This window comes from Penaeus vannamei, chromosome 4 (assembly GCF_042767895.1).
Source record: "Penaeus vannamei isolate JL-2024 chromosome 4, ASM4276789v1, whole genome shotgun sequence".
NCBI lineage: Eukaryota > Metazoa > Arthropoda > Malacostraca > Decapoda > Penaeidae > Penaeus > Penaeus vannamei.
Window position 1 is genome coordinate 26,158,174 of NC_091552.1, and position 19,576 is coordinate 26,177,749.

The window sequence follows — 19,576 nt, forward strand, 5'->3', positions numbered from 1 at the left end:
CTAAAAGTAGAAAAAAAAAAAAAAAAGTCGAAAAAACGGCGAAGTCTAGCGACATATAGCCTTAAGAGAATATGGTAAAAAAAAAAAAAAAAAAAAAAAAAAAAAAAAAAACACCCCTTTTCGAGTTTATGGGATGATTATGATGATTTCTGCAATAATTCGGCTAATTATGGTGATTTTCATGATGATGAAAGTAGTTATAATAATTAGCATAATAATCATTATAACTGCAATAATGATGATAATAATGATGCTAATCATGATGATAATGACTATAATGATAATGATCATAAGAATAATGACAGTAATGATAATAATGATAATAATTATTATCCAGCCCATTTATAATGAAATAAAGGCCGAAAGTAATAAAATCCCAAAAGTCGAAAAAACGGAAAAATCTAGCCTATTGAGAGAAACGAAAAAAAAATGATGATAATGACAATGATAATGACAATAATAATGATGATAATGATAAAATCATAATTATAATGATAATTTTGGTAATTACTGCAATAATAGCAATAATCAACACTATTCCAATAATTTTCAGACAAATAATGGCAATAGAAATAATAACATCATTATCATTATCATTATAATTATTACTATTGTCATTATTATTTCTAGAATTATCATTATTGCTATTATCATTATGAAAATATTTATGATGATGAAAATTGTTATAATAATTAGAATAATAATCATTATAACTGCAATAATGATGATAATAATTATGATAATCATGATAGTGACTATAATGATAATAATCATAAGAATAATGACAGTAATGATAATGATGGTGATAATAATTATTATCCAGTCCATTTATAATGAAATAAAGGCCAAAACTAATAAAATCCCAAAAGTCGAAAAAAGGCAATATCTAGCGTATTACAGCCTATTGAGAGAAACGTCAAAAAAACATTTCGCTTTTTATTAGTAATTATGAGGATTTTAATACAGGTAATTGTGATGATTTTCATGATAATTCCTTCATTATATGCAATAATGATGGTAATTATGATGATAATGACAATGATAATGCCAATAATAATGATAATGATAAAATCATAATTATAATGATAATTTTGATAATTACTGCAATAATAGCAATGATCAGCTATTCCAGTAATTTTCAGACTAATAATGACAATAGAAATAATAATATCATTATCATGGTCATTATAATTATTACTAATGTCATTATTATCTCTGAAATTATTATTATTGCTATTATCATTATAAAAATAGTTATGATGATGAAAATAGCTATAATAATTAGCATAATAATCATTATAACTGCAATAATGATGATAATAATGATGATAATCATGATGATAATGACTATCATGATAATAATCATAAGATTGATGAAAGTAATGATAATAATGATGATAATAATTATTATCCAGTCACTTTATAAGGAAATCAAGGCCAGAAGTAATAAAATCCCATAAGCCGAAAAACGGCAAAATCTAGCGTATTACAGCCTTTTGAGAGAAACGTCGAAAAAAAAACCTTTTCGCTTTTTATTGGTAATTATGAGGATATTTACATTAATTCAGGTAATTGTGATGATTTTCATGATAATTCCTTTATTATATGCAATAATGATGATAATTGTGATGATAATGACAATGATAATGGCAATAATATTGATAATAATGATAAAATGATAACAATGATAAAATCATAATTATAATGACGATTTTGATAATTACTGCAATAATAGCAATAATCAACTCTATTCCAATAATTTTCAGATTGATAATGCAATAGAAATAATAATAACATCATTATCATTGTCATTAAAGTTATTACTATTGTCATTATTTCTAAAATTATCATTATTGCTATTATCATTATAAAAATAGTTATGAAGATGAAAATAGTTATAATAATTAGCATAATAATCATTATAACTGCAATAATGATGATAATTATGATGGTAATGACTATAATGATAATAATCATAAGAATAATGACAGTAATGATAATAATGATGATAATAATTATTATCCAGTCCATTTATCATGAAATAAAGGCCAAAAGTAATAAAATCCCTTAAGTCGAACAAAGGACAAAATCTAAAAGTATTACAGCCGTTTGAGAGAAACGTAAAAAAAAAAAAAAAACTTTTCGCTTTTTATTGGTAATTATGAGGATTTTAACATTAATTCAGGTAATTGGTATGATTTTCATGATGATTCCTTCATTATATGCAATAATGATAATTATGATGATAATGACAATGATAATGACAATAATAATGATAATAATGATAAAATCATAATCATAATGATAATTTTGATAATTACTGCACTAATGGCAATAATCAACTCTATTCCAACAATTTTCAGACTAATTATGACAAAAGAAATAATAATAACATCATTATCATTGTCATTATAATTATTACTATTGTCATTATTTCTAAAATTATCATTATTGCTATTATCATTATAAAAATAGTTATGATGAGGAAAATAGCTATAATAATTAGCATAATAACCATTATAACTGCAATGATGATGATAATAATGATGATAATCATGATGATAATGACTATAATGATAATAATCGAAAGAATAATGACTGTAATGATAATAATGATGATAATAATTATTATCCAGTCCATTTATAATGAAATAATGGTCAAAAGTAATAAAATCGCAAAACTCGAAAAAAAACGGCAAAATCTAGCGCCTTTTGAGAGAAACGTCGAAAAAAATCTTTTCGCTTTTTATTGGTAATTATGAGGATTTTTACATTAATTCAGGTAATTGTGATAATTTTCATGATAATTCCTTCATCATATGCAATAATGATGATAATTATGATGATAATAACATGATAATGGCAATAATAATGATAATGATAAAATCATAATTATAATGATAATCTTGATAATTACTGCAATAATTGCAATAATCAACTCTATTCCAATAATTTTTAGACAAATAATGAAAATAGAAATAATAATAGCATCATTATCATTGTCATTATAATTATTACTATTGTCATTATTATTTCTAAAATTATCATTATTGCTATTATCATTATAAGAATAGTTATGATGATGAAAATAGCTAAAATAATTAACATAATAATCATTATAACTCGAATAACTATGATAATAATAATGATAATCATGATGATAATGACTATAATGATAATTATCATAAGAATAATGACAGTAATGATAATAATGAGGATAATAAATATTATCCAGTCCATTTATAATGAAATGAAGGCAAAAAGTAATAAAACCCCAAAAGTCGAAGAACCGGCAAAATCTAGCGTATTACAGCCTTTTGATAGAAACGTGGAAATTTTATCTTTTTATTGGCAATTATGAGGATTTTAACATTAATTCAGGTAATTGTGATGATTTTCATGATAATTCCTTCATTATATGCAATAATGATAATAATTATGATTATAATAACAATAATAATGATAATAATAATAAAATCATAATTATAATGATAATTTTCATAATTACTGCAATAATAACAATAATCAACTCTATTCCAATAATTTTCAGATTAATAATGACAATAGAAATAATAATAACATCATTATCATTGTCATTATAATTATTACTATTGTCACTATTATCTCAAAAATTATCATTATTGCTATTATCATTATAAAAATAGTTATGATGATGAAAATAGCTATGGCAATTAGCATAATAATTATTATAACTGCAATAATGATGATAATGATGATAATCATGATGATGATGACTATAATGATAATAATCATAAGAATAATGACAGTAATGATAATAATGATGATAATAATTATTATCCAGTCCATTTATAATTAAATAAAGGCCAAAAGTAATAAAATCCCTTAAGTCGAAAAAACGGCAAAATCTAGCGTATTACAGCCTTTTCAGAGAAACGTCGAAGCAAATCCCATTTCGCTTTTTATTTGTAATTATGAGGATTTTAACATTAATTCAGGTAATTGTGATGATTTTCATGATAATTCCTTCATTATATGCAATAATGATGATAATTATGATGATAATGACAATGATAATGACAATAATGATAATAATGATGAAATCATATTTATAATGATAATTTTGATAATTACTGCAATAATGGCAATAATCAACTTTATTCCAATAATTTTCAGACTAATAATGACGATAGAAATAATAATAACATCATTATCATTGTCTTTATAATTATTACTATTGTCATTATTATTTCTAAAATTATCATTATTGCTATTATCATCATGAAAATAGTTATGATGAGGAAAATAGCTTTAATAATTAGCATAATAATCATTATAACTGCAATAATAATGATAATAATGATGATAATCATGATAATGACTATAATAATAATAATAATAAGAATAATGACATTAATGATAATAATGATGATAATAATTATCATTCAGTCCATTTATAATGAAATTAAAGCCAAAAGTAATAAAATCCCATAAGTCGAAAAAAACGGGAAAATCTAGCCTTTTGAGAGAAACGTCGAAAAAACACCCTTTTCGTTTTTTTTTGTGTGTGTAATTATGAGGATTTTAACATTAATTCATGTAATTGTGATGATTTTCATGATAATTCCTTCATTATATGCAAAAATGATGATAATTATGATGATAATGACAATGATAATAACCATAATAATGATAATAATGATAATAATGATAAAATCATAATGATAATTTTCATAATTACTGCAATAATAGCAATAATCAACTCTATTCCAATAATTTCCATACTAATAATGACAATAGAAATAATAATAACATCATTATTATTGTCATTATAATTATTACTATTGTCATTATTATTTCGAAAATTATCATTATTGCTATTATCATTATAAAAATAGTTATGATGATGAAAATAGCTATATAGCTATAATAATTAGTAATCATTATAACTAAAATAATGTTGATAATTATGATGATAATCATGATGATAATGAATATAATAATAATAATCATAAAAATAATGACATTAATAATAATAATGATGATAATAATTATTATCCAGTCCATTTATAATGAAATTAAGGGCAAAAGTAATAAAATCCCCAAAGTCGAAAAAAAGACTAGACGACAAAACGAAAATGACAATGATAATGACAATGATATTTATAATAATGATAAAATCATAATTATAAAGATAATTTTGATAATTACTGCAATAATAGCAATAGTCAACTCTATTCCAATAATTTCCATACCAATAATGACATTAGAAATAATAATAACATCATTATCTTTGTTATTAAAATTATTATTATTGTCATTATTATTTCTAAAATTATCATTATTGCTTTTATCATTATAAAAATAGTTATGATGATGAAAATATCTATAATAATTAGCATAATAATCATTATAACTGCAATAATGATGATAATAATGATGATAATCATGATGATAATGACTATAATGATAATAATCATAAGAATAATGACAGTAATGATAATAATGATGATACTAATTATTATCCAGTCAATTTATAATGAAATAGAGGCCAGAAGTAATAAAATCCCAAAAGTCGAAAAAAGGGCAAAATCTAACGTATTACTAATGATTTTCATGATAATTCCTTCATTATATGCAAAAATGATGATAATTATGATGATTATGGCAATGATAATGACAATAATAATGATAATAATGATAAGGTCATAATTATAATGATTATTTTAATAATTACTGCAATAATAGCAATAATCAACTCTATTCCAATAATTTTCAGACTAATAATGACAATAGAAATAATAATAACATCATTATCATTGGCATTATAATTATTACTCATGTTATTATTATTTCTAAAATTATTATTATTGCTATTATCATTATAAAAATAGTCATGATGATGAAAATAGCTATAATAATTAGCATAATAATCATTATAACTGCAATAATGATGATAATAATGATGATAATCATGACGATAATAACTATAATGATAATAATCATAAAAATGATGATAATAATTATCATTCAGTCCAATTATAATGAAATAAAGGCCAGAAGTAATATTATCCCAAAAGTCGAAAAAACGGCAAAATCTAGAGTATTACATCCTTTTGAGAAAAACGTAAAAAAAACTCGCTTTTTACTGGTAATTATGAGGATTTTAAAATTAAATCAGGTAAATATGATGATTTCCATGATGATTCCTTTATTATTGACAATAATGATGATAATTATGATGATAATGACAATGATAATGACAATATTAATGATAATAATGATAAAGTCATAATAATAATGATAATCTTGAGAATTACTGGAATAATAGCAATAATTAACTCTATTCCAGTAACTTCCATACTAATAATGGCAATAGAAATAATAACATCATTATCATTGTCATTATAATTAATATTATTGTCATTATTATTTCTAAGGTCATCATTATTGCTATTATCATTATACAAATAGTTATAATAATAAAAATAGCAATGATAATTAGCATAATAATTATTATAACTGCAATAATGATGATAATAATAAAGATAATCATGATGATACTAACTATAATGATAATAATCATAAAAATGATGACAGTAATGATAATAATGATGATAATGATTACCATTCAGTCCATTTATAATGAAATAAAGGCCAGAAGTAATCAAATCCCAAAAGTCGAAAAACAGCAAAATCTAGAGTATTACAGCCTTTTGAGAGAAACGTCGAAAAAAAACTTTTCGCTTTGAAATGGTAATTATAAAGATTTTAACATTAATTCAGGTAATTATGAGGATTTCCATGATATTATTATTGACAATAATGATGATAATTTGGATGATAATGACAATGATAATGACAATAATAATGATAATAGGGATTAAGTCATAATTATAATGATAATCTTGATAATTACTGAAATAATAGCAATAATCAACTCTATTCCAATAATTTCCATACTAATAATGGCAATAGAAATAATAATAACATCATTATCATTGTCATTATAATTATTATTATTGTCATTATTATTTCTAAGATCATTATTGCTATTATCATTATATAAATAGTTATAATGATAAAAATAGCAATAATAATTATGATGATTATTATAACTGCAATAATGATGATAATAGTAATGATAATCATAATGACAATGACTCTAATGATAATAATCATAAAAATGATGACAGTAATGATAATGATGATAATAATTATCATTCAGTCCATTTATAATGAAATAAGGGCCAGAAGTAATAAAACCCCAAAAGTCGAAAAAGACGGAAAATCTAGCGTATTACAGCCTTTTCAGAGAAACGTCGAAAAAAAACCTTTTCAACTTTTAATGGTAATTGTGAGGATTTTAACATTAATTCAGGTAATTATGATGATTTCCATGATGATAACTTTCTTATTGGCAATAATGATGATAATTATGATGGTAATGACAATGATAATGGCAATAATAATGATAATAATAATGTCATAATTATAATGATCATCTTGATGATTACTGCAATAATAGCAATAATTAACTCCATTCCAATAATTTCCATACTAATAATGGCAATAGAGATAATAATAACATCATTATCTTTGTCATTATAATTTTTATTATTGTCATTATTATTTCTAAGATCATCATTATTGCTATTATCATTATATAAATAGTTATAATGATAAAAATAGCAATAATAATTAGCATAATGATTATTATAACTGCAATAATGATGACAATAATAATGATAATCATGATGATAAGAACTATAATGATAATAATCATAAAAATGATGAGGGTAATGATAATAATGATAATAATTATCATTCTGTCCATTTATAATGAAATAAAGGCCAGAAGTAATAAGATACCAAAAGTCGAAAAAAAGACACAATCTAGAGTATTACAGCCTTTTGAGAGAAACGTCGAAAAAAAACCTTTTCGCTTTTTAAGGGTAATTATGAGGATTTTAACATTAATTCAGGTAATTATGTTGATTTCCATGATGATTCCTGTATTATTGACAATAATGCTGATAATTAGCGTGATAATGACAATGATAATGGATATAATAATGATGATAATAATAATAAAGTTATAATTATAATGATAATCTTGATAATTACTGCAATAATAGCAATAATTATCTCTTCCAATAATATCCATACTAATAATGGCAATAGAAATAAAATTATCATTATCATTGTCATTATAATAATTCTTATTGTCATTATCATTTCTAAGATCATTATTGTTATTGTCATTATATAAAAAGTTACAATGATAAAAATAGCAATAATAATTAGCATAATAATTATTATAACTGAAATAATGACGGTAATAATAATGATAATCATGATGATAATGACCATAATGATAATAATTATAAAAATGATGACAGCAATGATAATAATGATGATAATAATTATCATTCAGTCCATTTATAATGAAATAAAGGCCAGAAGTAAAATTCCCAAAACTCGAAAAAACGGGAAAATCCAACGTATTTCAGCCTTTTGAGAGGAACTTTGTAATGGTAATTATAAGGATTTTAACATTAATTCAGGTAATTATGATGATTTCCATGATGATTCCTTTATTATTAACAGGTAATTATGATGATCTCCATGATGATTCCTTTATTATTGACAATAATGATATATATGATGGTAATGACAATGATAATGACCATAATAATGATGATAATGATAAAGTCATAATTATAATGATAATAATGATAAAGTCATAATTATAATGACAATAATGATAAAGTCATAATTATAATGATAATCTTCATAATTACTGCAATATTAGCAATAATTAACTCTATTCCAAGAAAATCCATATTAATAATGGCAATAGAAATAAAAACATCATTATCATTGTCATTATAATTATCATTATTGTCATTATTATTTTTAGATCATCATTATTGCTATTATCATTATATAAATAGTTATAATGATAAAAATAGCAATAATAATCAGCATAATAATCATTATAACGTCAATAATGATGATAATAATAATGATAATAATGATGACAATGGCAATAATGATAATAATCATAAAAATGATGACAGTAATAATAATAATATTGATAATAATTATCATTTAGTTCATTTATAATGAAATAAAGGGCAGAAATAATAAAATCCCCAAAGTAGAAAAAAGGCAAAATCTAGCCTTCTGAGAGAAACGTGGATAAAAACCATATCGCTTTTTAATGGTAAGTATGAGGATTTTAACATTAATTCAGGTATTTATGATGATTTCCCTGGTAATTCTTTTATTATTGACAATAATGATGATAATTATGATGATAATGACAAGGATAATGACAATTATAATGATAATGATAAAGTCATAATTATGATGATAATCTTGATAATTACTGCAATAATAACAATTAATAACTCTATTCCAATAATTTCCATATAAATAATGACAATAGAAATAATATCTTTATCATTGTCATTATAATTATTATTATTGTCATTATTATATCTAAGATCATCATTATTGCTATTATCATTATATAAATAGTTATAATGATAAAAATAGCAATAATAATGAGCATAATAATTATTATAACTGCAATAATGATGATAATAATAATGATAATAATGATGACAATGACTATAATGATAATAATCATAAAAATGATGACAGTAATGATAATAATGATGATAATAATTATCATTTAGTTCATTTATGATGAAATAAAAGCCAGATATAATAAAATCCACAAAGTCGAAAAAAGGCAAAATCTAGCCTTTTGAGAGAAACGTGGAAAAAAACATTTCGCCTTTTAATGGTAATTATGAGGATTTTAACATTAATTCAGGTAATTATGATGATTTCCCTGATGATTCCTTTATTATTGACAATAATGATGATAATTATGATGATAATGACAAGGATAATGACAATTATAATGATAATGATAAAGTCATAATTATGATGATAATCTTGGGAATTACTGCATTAATACCAATAATTAACTCTATTCCAATAATTTCCATACTAATAATGGCATTAGAAATAATAATATCATTATCATTGTCATTATAATTATTATTATTGGCCTTATTATTTCTAAGATCATCATTATTGCTATTATCATTATATAAATAGTTATAATGATAAAAATAGCAATAATAATTAGCATAATAATTATTATAACTGCAATAATGATGATAATAATAATAATAATCATGACGATAATGACTATAATGATAATAATAATAAAAATGATGACAGTAATGATAATAATGATGATAATAATTATCATTCATTCCATTTGTAATGAAATAAAGGCCAGAAGTAATCAAATCCCAAAAGTCGAAAAAAACGGCAAAATCGAGCGTATTACGGCCTTTTAAGAGAAAATTCGAAAAAAAACATTTTCGATTTTAATAGTAATTATGAGGATTTTAACATTAATTCAGGTAATTATGATGATTTCCCTGACGATTCCTTTATTATTGACAATAATGATGATAATTATGATGTTAATAACAATGATAATGACAATAATAATGATATTAATGATAAAGTCATAATTATAATGATAATCTTGGTAATTACTGCAATAATAGTAATAATTAACTCTACTCCAATAATTTCCATACTAATAATGGCAATAGAAATAATAACATCATTATCATTGTCATTATAATTATTACTATTTCTATTATCATCATTATTGCTATTATTATTATACAAATAATTATAACGATGAAAATAGCAATAATAATTAGCATAATAATTATTATAACTGCAATAATGATGATAATAATGATAATAATCATAAAAATGATGACAGTAATGATAATATTGATGATAATAATCATCATTCAGTCCATTTATAATGAAATAAATGCCAGAAGAAATCAAATCCCATAAGTCGAAAAAACGGCAAAATCTAGCGTGTTACAGCCTTTTGAGAGAAACGTCGAGAAAAAAAAAACCTTTTCGCTTTTTAATGGCAATTATGAGGATTTTAACATTAATTCTGGCAAATATGATGATTTCCATGATGATTCCTTTATTATTGATAATAATGATGATAATTATGATGATAATGACAATGATGATGACAATAATAATGATAATAATGATAAAGTCATAATTATAATGATGATCTTGATAATTACTGCAATAATAGCAATAATTAACTCTATTCCAATAATTTCCATACAAATAATGGCAATAGAAATAATAATATTATTATCATTGTCATTATAATTATTATTATTGTCATCATTATTTCTAAGATCATCACTATTGCTATTATCTTTATATAAATAGTTATAATGATAAAAATAGCAATTATAATTAGCATAATAATTATTATAACTGCAATAATGATGATAATAATAATGATAATCATGATGATAATGATTATAATGATAATAATAATAAAAATGATGACAGTAATGATAATAATGAGAATAATTATCATTCAGTCCATTTATAATGAAATTAAGGCCAGAAGTAATCAAATCCCAAAAGTCGAAAAAAACGGAAAATCTAGTGATGAGATAAACTTCGAAAAAAAACTTTTCGATTTTTAATGGTAATTATAAGGATTTTAACATTAAGGCAGGCAATTATGATGATTTCCATGATGATTCCTTTATTAATGACAATAATGATGATAATTATGATGATAATGACAATGATAATGACAATAATAATGATAATAATGATAAAGTCATAATTATAATGATAATCTTGAGAATTAGTTCAATAATAGCAATAATTAACTATATTCCAATAATTTCCATACTAATAATGGCAATAGAAATAATAATAACATCATTGTCATTGTCATTATAATTATTATTATTGTCATTATTATTTCTAAGATCATCATTTTTGCTATTATCATTATACAAATAGTTATAATGATAAAAATAGCAATAATAATTAGCATAATAATTATCATAACTGCAATAATGATGATAATAATCATGATAATCATGATGATAATGACTATAATGATAATAATTATAAAAATGATGACAGTAATGATGATAATGATGATAATTATCATTCAGTCAATTTGTAATGAATTAAAGGCTAGAAGTAATAAAATCCCAGAAGTCGAAAAAACGGCAAAATCTAGCGTATTACAGCCTTTTGAGAGAAACGTCGAAAAGAAAACCCTTTTCGCTTTTTAATGGTAATTATGAGAATTTAACATTAATCCAGGTAATTATGATGATTTCCATGATGATTCCTTTATTATTGACAATAAGGATGGTAATTATGATAATAATGACAATGATAATGACAATAATAATGATAATAATGATAAAGTCATAATTATAATGATAACATCGATAATTACTGCAATAATAGCAATAATTAACTCTATTCCAATAATTTCCATACCAATAATGGCAATAGAAATAATAATAACATCATTATCATTGTCATTATAATTATCATTTGTCATTATTATTTCTAAGATCATCATTATTGCTATTATCATTATATATATAGCAATAATAATTAGCATAATAATTATTATAACTGCAATATTGATGATAATAATAATGATAACCATGATGATAATGACTACAATGATAATAATCATAAAAATGATGACAATAATAATAATAATGATGATAATAATTATCATTCAGTCCATTTATAGTGAAATAAAGGCCAGAAGTAAAACAATCCCAAAAGTCGAAAAAAAAAGGCAAAATCTAGCGTATTATATAGCCTTTTGAGAGAAACATCGAAAAAAAAAATTTCTCTTTTTAAAAGTAATTAGGAGGATTTTAACATTAATTCAGGTAATTATGATGATTTCCCTGATGATTCCTTTATTATTGACAATAATGATGATAATTATGATGATAATGACAATGATAATGACAATAATAATGATATTAATGATAAAGTCATAATTATAATGATGGTCTTGATAATTACTGCAATAATAGCAATAACTAACTCTACTCTAATAATTTCCATACTAATAATGGCAATAGAAATAATAACATCATTATCATTGTCATTATAATTATTATTATTGTCATTATTATTTCTAAGATCATCATTATTGCTATTATCATTATAAAAATAATTATAACGATAAAAATAGCAATAATAATTAGCATTATAATTATTATAACTGCAATCATGATGATAATAATATTGATAATAATCATAAAAATGATGACAGTAATGATAATAATGATGATAATAATCATCATTCAGTCCATTTATAATGAAATAGAGGCCAGAAGTAATCAAATCCCATGATTCGAAAAAACGGCTAAATCTAGCCTATTACAGACTTTTGAGAGAAAAAAAAAGCTTTTCGCTTTTTAATGGCAATTATGAGGATTTTAACATTAATTCAAGCAAATATGATGATTTCCACGATGATTCCTTTATTATTGACAATAATGATGATAATTATGATTATAATGGCAATGATAATGACAATAATAATGATAATAATGATAATGACAATAATAATGATAATAATGATGTAATAATTATAATGGTAATCTTGATAATTCCTGCAATAATAGCATTAATTAACTCTATTCCAATAATTTCCATACTAATAATGGCAATAGAAATAAATAACATAATTATCATTGTCAATATAATTATTATTATTGTCATCATTATTTGTAAGATCATCACTATTGCTATTTTCATTATATAAATAGTTATAATGATAAAAATAGCAATAATGATTAACATAATAATTATTATAACTGCAATAATGATGATAATAATAATGATAATCATGATGATACTATGATGATAATAATAGAAATGATGACAGTAATGATAATAATGATGATAATAATCATCATTCAGTCCACTTATAATGAAGTAAAGGCCAGAAGTAATAAAACCCCAAAAGTCGAAAAAACGGTAAAATCTAGCGCATTCCAGCCTTCTGAGAGAAACATCGAAAAAAAAACTTTTCGCTTTATAATGGTAATTATGAGGATTTTCACATTAATTCAGTTAATTATGATTTCTTCATTATTGACAATAATGATGATAATTATGATTATAATGACAATGATAATGACAATAATAATGATAATGTAATAATTATAATGGTAATCTTGATAATTACTGCAATAATAGCACTAATTAACTCTATTCCAATAATTTCCATACTAATAATGGCAATAGAAATAAATAACATAATTATCACTGTCATTATAATTATCATTATTGTCATCATTATTTCTGAGATCATCATTATTGCTATTACCATTATATAAATAGTTATAATGATAAAAATAGCAATAATAATTAGCATAATAATTATTATAACTGCAATAATGATAATGATAATGATAATCATGATGATTATGACTATAATGATAATCATAAAAATGATAACAGTAATAATGATAATGATGATAATAATTATCATTCAGTCAATTTATAATGAAATAAAGGCCAGAAGTAATACAATCCCAAAAATCTAGCGTATTACAACCTTTTGAGACAAACGTCGAAAAAACCTTTTTCGCTTTTTAATGGTAATTATGAGGATTTAAACATTAATTCAGGTAATTATGAGGATTTCCATGATGATTCCTTTATTATTGACAATGATGATGATAATTATGATGATAATGAGAATGATAATGAATATAATAATGATAATAATGATAAAGTCATAATTATAATGATAATCTTGAGAATTACTGCAATAATAGCAATAATTAACTTTATTCCAATAATTTCCATACTAATAATGGCAATAGAAATAAATATATCATTATCATTGTCATTATAATTATTATTATTGTCATTATGATTTCTAAGATCATCATTATTGTTATTATCATTATATAAATAGTTATAATGATAAAAATAGCAATAATAATTAGCATAATAATTATTATAACAATAATGATGATAATTATAATGATAATCATGATGATAATGACTATAATGATAATCATAAAAATGATGACATTAATTATGATAATAATGATAATAATTATCATTCAGTCCATTTATAATGAAATAAAGGCCAGAAGTAATCAAATCCCAAAAGTCGAAAAAAAAACGGCAAAATCTAGCGTATTACAGGCTTTTCAGAGACACGTCGAAAAAACACTTTTCGCTTTTTCATGGTAATTATGAGGATTTTAACATTAATTCAGGTAATTATGATGATTTCCATGATGATTCCTTTATTATTGCTAATATTGATGATAATTATGATGATAATGATAATGACAATAATAATGATAAAGTCATAATTATGATGATAATCTTGAGAATTACTACAATAATAGCAATAATTAACTCTATTCCAATAATTTCCATACTAATAATGGCAATAGAAATAATAATAACATCATTATCATTGTCATTATAATTATTATTGTCATTATGATTTCTAAGATCATCATTATTGCTACTATCATTATATGAATAGTTATTATGATAAAAACAGCAATAATAATTAGCATAATAATTATTATAATTGCAATAATGATGATAATAATAATGATAATCGTGATGATAATGACTATAATGACAATAATCATAAAAATGATGACTAATGATAATAATAACGATAATAATTATCATTCAGTCCATTTATAATGAAATAAAGGCCAGAAGTAATATCCCAAAAGTCGAAAAAACGGCAAAATCTAGCGTATTACAGCCTTTTCAGAGAAACGTCGAAAAAAACTTTTTGCTTTTTAAAGGTAATTATGTGGATTTTAACATTAATTCAGGTAATTATGATGATTTCTATGATTATTCCTTTATTATTGACAATAATGATGATAATTATGATGATAATGACAATGATAATGGCAATAATAATGATAATAATGATAAAGTCATAATTATAATGATAATCTTGGTAATTACTGAAATAATAGCAATAATTAACGCTATTCCTATAATTTCCATACTAATAATGGCAATAGAAATAATAATAACATCATTATCATTGTCATTATAATTATTATTATAGTCATTATTATTTCTCTCATAATAATTGCTATTATCATTAGAGCTCCGTCGTGAGTTCGGACGTGGGTTACTTGCAGCCTACATCGACCTCAAGAAGGCGTTCGATACAGTACATCGGGAATCACTCTGGGAGATCCTGAGACTGAGAGGAATTCCAACAAGGATTATTGAACTAATAGCAAACCTATTTACTGGTACTGAAAGTACTGTAAAGTGTGGTGGGGGCCTGTCGAGCTTCTTTCCTGTCAGTTCAGGAGTGAGGCAAGGCTGTGTTCTTGCACCAACCCTTTTCAACACTTGCATGGACTGGATACTAGGCAGAGCTACTGTTCAAAGTCATTGTGGAGCAACACTGGGTAATATTAAAGTTACAGACCTTGGTTTTGCTGATGATATTGCAATTCTATCTGAGTCTTTGGAAACCTTAGTGGTGGCCCTCGATGCATTTAGTAATGAAGCGAAACCCTTGGGTCTAGAGGTCTCCTGGATCAAGACCAAGATCCAGGACTTTGGGGTAATTATGGCGATAATTACTATAATGATGATAATGATGATGTTAATGCTATTAATGATAATAATGATGATGATAATAATAATCATAAAGCCCATCCATAATGAAAAAAGCTAAAACTTTAAAAAAACCCAAAGTCGAAATATCGGCGAAATCTAGCGATATATAGCCTTTTGAGAATATGGTCGAAAAACACCCTTTTTCTGCAATAATTCGGCTAATTATGATGATTTTCATGATAATCCCATTAATAGTGACGATAATAATGATAATTATGACATTAATTAGGATAATTATGATATTAATTAGGATAATTGTAATAAAATGATAATTATAATGATAATTTGCGTAATTAAAGCAATAATAGCAATCATCAACAATACTCTAATGATTTTCATGATAATAACAATAAGACTAACGATGATGATAATAATTAGAAATAATAATGATAGTAGAAATAATCATAATATCGCTATTATTGTTATTATAATTATTACTTATTATTATTTAATGCTATTAATGATAATAATGATGATAATAATAATCATAAAGCCCATCCATAATGAAAAAAGGCTAAAAGTATAAAAAAAAAAAAAGTCGAAATAACGGCGAAATCTAGCGATATATAGCCTTCAGAGAATATGGTCGAAAAAAACACTTTTCGAGTTTATGGGATGATTATGATGATTTCTCCAACAATTCGGCTAATTATGATGATTTTCATGATAATCCCAATAATAATGACATTAATTATGATAATTATAATAAAATGATAATTATAATAATAATTTGCGTAATTAAGGCAATAATAGCAATCATCAACAATACTCTAATGATTTTCATGATAACAATAAGACTAACGATGATGATAATAATTAGAAATAATAATGATAGTAGAAATCATCATAATATCGCTATAATTGTTATTACAATTAATACTGTTGTTGTTATTATTTCTAAAATCATCATTATTGTTATTATCATCAACTTAACCTAACCTAACCTAACCTAACCTTACCTTACCTTACCTTATCTTACCTTACCTTACCTTACCTTACCTTACCTTGCCTTATCTTACCTTACCTAGCCTAACCTAACAACCTAACCTAACAACCAAACCTAACCTAACCTAACCTAACCTAACCTAACCTAACCTAACCTAACCTAACCTAACCTAACCTAACCTAACCTAACCTAACCTAACCTAACCTAACCTAGCCTAGCCTAGCCTAGCCTAGCCTAGCCTAGCCTAGCCTAGCCTAGCCTAGCCTAACCTAACCTAACCTAACCTAACCTAACCTAAACCTAACCTAACCTAACCTAACCTAACCTAACCTAACCTAACCTAACCTAACCTAACCTAACCTAACCTAACCTAACCTAGTCTCCTGGTCACATTTGAGCCTAACCTAACCTAACCTAACCTCACCAAATTCCAGATAATGTAACCTAACCTCCATTAAACTGATTTAATATAAACCTTATGTAAGAAAACGATATTTGGAGTCGCTTGGTCAAATTTGAGCCTAACCTAACCTAACCTAACCTAACCTAACCAAATTCCAGCTAATGTAACCTAACCTCCATTAAACTGATTTAATATAAACCTTATGTAAGAAAACGAAATTTGGTCTCCTGGTCAAATTTGAGCATAACCTAACCTAACCTAACCTAAACTAATCTTACCAAATTCCAGTTAATGTAACCTAACCTCCATTAAACTGATTTAATATAAACCGTATGTCAGAAAACGAAATTTAGAGTCTCCTGGTCAAATATGAGCCTAACCTAACCTAACCTAACCTAACCTCACCAAATTCCAGCTAATGTAACCTAACCTCCATTAAACTAATTTAATATAAACCTTATGTAAGAAAACGAAATTTTGAGTCTCCTGGTCAAATTTGAGCCTAACCTAACCTAACCTAACCTAACCTAACCTCACCAAATTCCAGGTAATGTAACCTAACCTCCATTAAACTGATTTAATATAAACCATATGTAAGAAAACGAAATTTGGAGTCTCCTGGTCAAATTTGAGCCTAACCTAAGCTAACCTAACCTAACCTAACCTCACCAAATTCCAGGTAATGTAACCTTACCTCCATTAAACTGATTTAATATAAACCTTATGTAAGAAAACGAAATTTTGAGTCTCCTGGTCAAATCTGAGCCTAACCTAACCTACCCTAACCTAACCTCACCAAATTCCAGCTAATGTAACCTAACCTCCATTAAACTAATTTGATATAAACCTTATGAAAGGAAACAAACTTCGGAGTCTCCTGGTCAAATTTGAGTCTAACTTAACCTCACCTAACCTAACCTCACCAAATTCCAGCTAATGTAATCTAACCTCTATTAAACTGATTTAATATAAACCTTATGTAAGAAAACGAAATTTTGAGTCTCCTGGTCAAATTTGAGCCTAACCTAACCTAACCTAACCACCAAATTCCAGTTAATGTAAGCTAACCTCCATTAAACTGATTAAATATAAAGGTTATGTAAGAAGATGAAATTTGGAGTCTCCTGGTCAAATTTGAGCTTAACCAAACCTAACCTAACCTAACCTCACCAAATTCCAGCTAATGTAACCTAACCTCCATTAAACTAATTTAATATAAATGTTATGTAAGAAAACGAAATTTGGAGTCTCCTGGTCAAACTTGAAACTAACCTAACCTAACCTAACCTAACCTGACCTCACCAAATTCATGCTAATGTAATCTCACCTCCATTAAACTGATTTAATATAAACCTTATGTAAGAAAACGAAATTTGGAGTCTCCTGGTCAAATTTGAGCCTAACCTAACCTAACCTAACCTAACCTCACCAAATTCCAGATAATATAACCTAACCTCCATTAATCTGATTTAGTATAAACCTTATGTAAGAAGACGAAATTTGGAGTTTCCTGGTCAAATTTGAGCTTAACCAAACCTAACCTAACCTAACCTCACCAAATTCCAGCTAATGTAACCTAACCTCCATTAAACTAATTTAATATAAATGTTATGTAAAAAAACGAAATTTGGAGTCTCCTGGTCAAATTGAGCCTAACTAACCTAACCTAACCTAAC